The sequence below is a fragment of the Notothenia rossii genome, assembly GCF_949606895.1.
Source record: "Notothenia rossii genome assembly, chromosome: 9".
NCBI classification, from domain to species: domain Eukaryota; kingdom Metazoa; phylum Chordata; class Actinopteri; order Perciformes; family Nototheniidae; genus Notothenia; species Notothenia rossii.
In genome coordinates this window covers 14,689,459-14,696,663 of record NC_136907.1, presented here as the reverse complement: position 1 = coordinate 14,696,663, position 7,205 = coordinate 14,689,459, and positions in this window count along the sequence as shown.

Genomic DNA, 7,205 nt, shown 5'->3' with positions numbered 1-7,205 from the left:
TCATCAGTCTGGCTGCTAAGTGCCAGAAAGTCCTCCCTCTGATACCCTCACACAGTATTATATCACCAGTTCATGATGTTTAACTTAGAAGTTTCAAAAGCTATGATGGCAATGTATTTTGTGTTTTTTGTTGGCCAACCCACTTCCCCTCAAACTGCCTCCTACATTTCAACTTCACGCTATATTTCCCAGAATGCTGATTCACAATCCTTTGAGAACAGGTATGATCTTGTTGGCTTTGGCTGTTTTTTCTTCTCTAAAATGGTCATGAGTTGAGAGAAAATGACAGCCTTTGGTTTATTTCACTGAATGCACAGTGTCATGAGGATCAGTTGCAGTGTAGCATTATTAAATCTACTTTCAAAAGAGAAAAAATATCCTTTTAAAATTGATTTTCTTATTGTATTACTGTTTAAAGTCACTGCTAAAAGATGAGTCTTAACATATAGCCCGTATGGTTCTGTGAGGATAACACAAAACCTGAATTCACCATTTCTGTCTTGGTACAGGAAGATTTTCTGCAAACCAGCTGAACTGGCAATATCCATTTAAAAACATCAACGAGAATTATTTCTATCAAAATAAATGAAGTTGTCTGTCATTTCAAGTTGACAAAAACTGTATCAACACAGCGTCTCCTGACATGCATATTAAGTGAGGACTATTCAAAAATGCAAACGTAGCTGTAGCCAAGACTTGTAATCCCTATAGTAATTTGCTTGGAGGTTCTGCTTTCCTGATGAAATGACTGATGACAGGAGAGAAGAGAGACCCACCAAACGTTCAATTATACATCCTCTAGTCCCTATCTGTCGCCATCACTCTCTCATGCTGAGAGATACTGACAACATGTTTTAATTTCACTCTGTGCAGCGCTTCATGCAGTTCTTCACTGCCCACTTTACGATGTTTTGTATGAAAGTCTGAAAAGTCTAGAAAGTTGTGTTTATAAATGTTGTGATTATAAATGTTAGATGAGTATACAGTAGTGGTGTTGCAATATACTGGTATTGATGATGTAGCGGCCAAAATCATAGAAAAGTAAAACAGAAAGTTAACTTAACTAAACTGCCGGTGAGGCACCAGATAGCAAATCTTACGCAGGGAATAATCAAAGTCCAGACAAGATCGTCAGTTCTGTGCATTGTATTCCTATCACAACAGTACAATAGCAGGTTTACTTTCCTTAAGCCCTTCCTATGGCTTTCCTTCTTTCTTGAATCACCCTGGTAGAAAACGATATGCCTACTAGTGCTCCGGCTCCAATATATACAATTACACCAGGTGCCCCATTAACCCAGTGCCCAAAGATGCCTTCAAAATAAAAGTATAACACTAATTTAATTATCTATTAATATCACAATTTCTTTTAACATTTACTACACAAAAACAACAAGAAAACAAATGTTAAACAATTAAATAATATATAGCTCCAACAGATGATAACCGATGATAACGCTGATACCTAAAACATGAAGTATTGATGTCAGATTAATACACCTGCTTATATTGTGTAAATAATCCAGTGCCACTGAAATTATTCCCATTCCTTTCTCACTTTGTCTTTCTGCCCAACGACCCACATATATATTTCATTTGTGAAAATTTGAAACAACGTACACAAAAAAAAGTAAAAGAATAATTTGATTTGGGATTAATATATACATTTTTTACTAAATCCCTATCCCAAATATATTGTGAATTATTTCGGCCGTGGTAAGCGTGTAGTGAAAATCAGATATTGTGAGAGCACATTTTTACTTCTGCAAGACATTTGCATTTTCTAAAGTTCAGAAGATCCTTTGAAGCGTTTACAGTAAACTGCTGATGGTATTAGCTGAAGGGTAAAATTGGATACACCTTCAAATGGGTTTTACAGTACTAAGGGATTTTGGAGATTTGGCCTCATGCATCAAGAGATATTTCACACATTGAAGACCTGTGGAAACAACCCTTTAATCCCAAGAGCCACAGACTAAAGCATGGAAAATGTTGGAGGGAGGGAAAGAGAGCAAGAGAGAGGGAGAGAGAGACACGCACACACACTCACAGAGGCAGAAACTCACACCACAGGAGAGCTGACTACGGCAGTAAACTAGCTCAGCTATCTGCCCTCCACAGTGCTCCCACATGGCCTTTACGCTAGCAGAGGGAGAGCCGGTGCTTAGCAACATCTCATCTGCATGGTTTCTCCGAATCAACAGGGTTAAGATCCCTTTAGGCTCAGAGAACTCACCTTCGTTGTTCTCCGCCAAGGAGGGGCCTCAGAGATGGAGAAACTGTTCGGATATGGGCTGACTTTCTTCTTGGCAAAAACATCAGTTCTTTGCCTTTCTTTGAGGCTGCCAATGTGAGTGGATCGGTTTCTGTTAGGATTTTTAATGTCAAGATATATATTTTTTTAAGGCAGGTATCATTCTGCATGGAGCTTCATGTTTATTAAGACTTATAGGCTACTAGATAATTGTAACAAAAGGTTTGAAACAAAAATGATATGTATAACAAGTTGGACAACACATTTAAACTTGAAAGGGATATAATGGAAATTGAAAGCAAATGTAACTTTATATAGTCTTTCATTTACTCAACAAAACTTTAATCATCCTTCCAGCGCATATGGTCTACTGAAAAACGTGCAGCACCTCCAGAACATCATTATTCACGAGCAAATCAAACACCATTCTAAAATGGTTACTTTAAATGCAAGAATTTGATTGTGTTTTCAAACGGAATAATGCTAAAGAACCACACTAAAAAGCATGTACACTTTGTTATATTTCAGTTATGCCACATTTTACTGAAGAGTACTACACCGGTCTAACGTGTATCTGATTGAATAATATATGCTCATCACGGCTCATCTGCGTCTGATGCCATCCAGAGAGAAAGATGAGTGAGTATGCACTTACACATGCTCTGACTCAATGGATTGCATTTTTTCTAAAACAATAGAACAGAGATTATTTCCCTTACTGAGGAGCTGTCAGATCATCCGCCCCCTCCCATCTTTACACTACTCCCACTGCTTGAACCTGGCCAACTGCTTTCTAAATCCCACATGGTGCAAATTGAGTCAGACACGAGCTACTGTACTGTAAGATACCAAGAAAACCTCCTGGTTGTATACGTTTGATCGTCTCTTTGAATGCCAATGTACTATTTCCCTTGTAACCACAGCGGAGAGGACTATTCAGTTGGGTATGCCATTATTACTTTTCAGCACGATTTATATTCTCCTCATAGCTATATTTTAACACAGATATTGCAGAGAGGAGGAGTTGAGTTTGCCAAAAAATAAAACCAAAAAATAAAACCAACTGATTGCTGTATTGCATCCCCTTTGCCAAGGGCATTGCAATGATTTTAACACAATCCTGTCATGTATATTATCACTAAAAGTCCCAGAGTTGGACATTAAAACGTAAATGCTGGTTGTCGTGAAATGATTTGCAAAGAACATAATGATTTGACTTGTTTCTCCCTCATTGTACTGTGTGCCCACACACAAGACTGATATCACAACTATTTGCCTGAAAAACAGCATGGTGTAAAAATACTTTAAACTATAATTCTCTCTGCTCTTTCAGTGCCTGTGACAGAGGAGCAACTTGAACATACCCTGCCCTTCATCCTTTGCATGCCTTTGTCAGAAGACAAGGTTTGGGTGTTTCATGGATTGATGTTTGTTTCTTTGTTGGTATCCATTGCTGAGTAAATGTGTCTTTCAGTAAACACATCTACTTAGTTATTGAATGCTGTAACATTATTCTTGCTAAGAACGGAAAAACACATACACCATTTTTATGCTTGAAGTGAACGTCTTGAAATTGAAAAGCATGTGTTTGAATGACACATCATTTCACATGCAAAGCTGTTTAAAGTAAGTTGCAAAAATATAACATGTCATACTGATGTCATAAAAGCTAAAAAGTTACCAATTGGGTCTCAGCCCACAAAGAATTAAACATTAGGGAAAAGGTCAGAGCTTAATTTAGCAGCATCATCTGCATTCTGCTGTCAGCTCCACAAACTATAAGAGAAATATAAACTCAAGAGTAACTTCTCGCTCCGCTGGCGTCATCCAAAATAGATTCAACATTTCCTTGCTCTGCTCAGACCTGGCTCCAATGAGACACCCTCTGCCGTGATGCTTTCACCAGTACACAGTTCAACACACACACACACACACACACACACACACACACACACACACACACACACACACACACACACACACACACACACACACACACACACACACACACACACACACACACACACACACACACACACACACACACACACACACACACACACACACACACACACACCTGACAACTCAGTTTAAGTGAGTAGGATGAAAGCTTTGCTGCAGTGTTGCTGGCCAGAAGACAAGCTAGGGCGTCCAACTTCCTGGCTCATAGTTTCCTGGCGCGTGTCTGTCCCTCAACACCCGCTCTGCTCGGCTGCCAAAGCCCTTAATGTTTAGCGGGCTTCCTGTAAAATAGCCTTGTCTTCGGGGAGAGCAGTGGACCTAGTTTAGCATGGAAAGATGCCTTGGCCAGTACAAAGAGAGGATGAGGGAACGAGAGAGGGGCAGCAAAGCGACACAAAGCAAGTCATTTTTTGACCCGCTGAATCGGACTGAAATCCTGAGATATTGTAATTGTATTTCTCACGACCCAAGAGAATATCACAGAGTCATAGTCACAACACATATTCATCTAATGTGCCAGTCTGTATCTTTCCTGAAAATAAATGTGTGATAAAGCCGATGCAAACATTTGATTTATATTATCTGTGAAATTGGTAAGAGGCTCTATGTTAGCTCGAATAAGCTAAATATATTTTGTTTTGATACCAAATCTGGGACATTGGGACTTGTTGCTAATTCCCAGAAAGACTTAAAGTGTATGTTTGAAGATCAATACTGCAGAGGAAAGCAGCTTCTTATAATGATTATGAGTTCATCAGCAGACTTCTAAAATAAGCTGAAATCCTTGCCGAGCAGCCTTTGAAGACACTATTAGTTTGATGACTCATTGCAGTATTAGCCGAGGGTGTTGGAGGGTACCTGTTAGGTAAGTTTAAGGCTAGTCACCAGCCTGCTAAGAATAGGGGGGCTGAGCATCAGCAGGGTATTTGTGTCTCGCATGACAATTACATATCAAAATAAACGATTCAAAAGACAAATGTACTTTAAAAAATAAAGGTCTGGTCATTTGTAAACTTCATAAAGAAATGACCAAATAGATGATTTCCTGACACAGTGATTATGCTTCTATTCTTGTTTTAAATTGACAATTTTGCATGATTGTATTAATTAAAGGTAGTTTCACCCAGAGCAATGTCCCTTCTTGCAGAAACACAATCATTTTCTTTTTTGTACTATATACTTGACATGTGTACTTTTTCAGATGTTTTTACAACTGGTCCAATCCTCTTGATTTTGAATAAGTGAAATAAAAGGTTAACTGTTAAGTTCAAAATACTTGGTGGTCTTTGATCCACTGATTGGTTTAGTGTTTTTTCCCACATTTTAAACAGAATTTACCCTGTACAGTATACTGTGTTCATAACAACATTCAAAACGGACATTTTAAGTTGCAGCACTGTTCAAACTTTGTTGTACTTATAAATAGCTGACTAAGGAAGTGCAGAGGCTTACATAGAAACTCATTTTGGTAAATACTCTCAACCAATTGTCTGCACTGAATGTCTTCCTGCTGTACGAGCAGACATCCCATCGAAGGCCTGGCATCATTCAGCGTGGCTGTACTCAAAGATGGAAGTAGGAGTAGTATGCTGTGTATTTCAACCATCTGTGACTGGCCCGAAATTCCCTTTAATAATGTTGTCTGCACTGCACGAGGAGAACATGAATGTGCTGCGAGTTGGTCTTTGTAAAGGAAGAGAAGTGCTTAAGATGTTATTTGCAGAGTAAGAAGTGGATTTATTTTTCATGTACAAAATTAGAAACTTCTTGAATATTGCATCTCTAGTGGAGGAATAATACATTATGAATGTTGACGTTGTGCTTGTGGGGTAAATATTTCATAATCTATTTTGTAATAACCAGTATAGGATTGAAATTAGTTTTCAAAGATCTGACACAGCAAAGAAAACAAGAAACTAAAATACACGTCACAGCCTGTTTGATGTCAATATATGCTTTCAGCTGTGGGATTTGTCTCACTGACTGAGTAAATGGGAATCTCATTTTCCAAAATGTCCTTTTAAAAAACATTTTACCAGGGAATGCTTCAGTCTATGTTAATATATTTCAAAATGCCTGCAGGAACCATGGAGGAATGTGTGGTCTCTTATGGTGAAGGGACTGCTGGGCGTGTTGCTGGTTGTATTTTAAAGCTTTTATGCCATTTAAACTATAAGTGCTCTTTGGGGACTGAGAGATCGGAGTTTAAATAAATATTATGCCGACCCAAACAGGTTTAGGTCTTAGGTGGTCAATTATCTGGTCTTTAAATAGCCGAGCAGCAGGGAGCAGTGCAGTGGCTACATTTATTTATGATGAATCTACAAGCATGGCCTACTTCCAGGTGACTGCTCCAGGTCCTAGTCAGGCACACCTCCTCTCTTTCACTCTGTCATTCCCTTTCTTTCACATTACTCGCTCTCTTGCTCCATTTATCTTTGTATTTCTCAATCAATGTTAATAGTTACGGGAGGCATTGATTTTGTGATTAAGTGTCTCAAATTGTACTGCCAAGAAATACAATAAACATACTGGCTGACACAGACTGTTTAGCACATTTGTATTATTAATATCTTCTGAGGATACGCTGTGTAGTTTATGTATCTGTGTGATACTGAGCTCTTTAAAAATAAAACGCGAGTTTTAACATTTTAAAATGTTTCCCATCCTTTTTATATATATTTTTAAACACAGTATCCACCGCAACGCAGATACAGGCGTAAACATTTTCACCATTTACTATTATTTATTGCATTGGATTTCAATTTTTCAAATGTATACAATGTGAGAGTGTACTGTAGTGAAAAAAGGTGGCTTGGAAAGGTGGGACAGAGACTAGGAGTTGTTATTAATTTAGGCTACTGACAGACAGGGCAGCTCGAGAGGAAATACAGGAGTTGCAGTGCTTGTTCATTTAACTGATGTCCAATATTTGCATAAGTACCACTGAGCAAGAACAACTAACTCCTACCAATTCGTGCGCCAATAT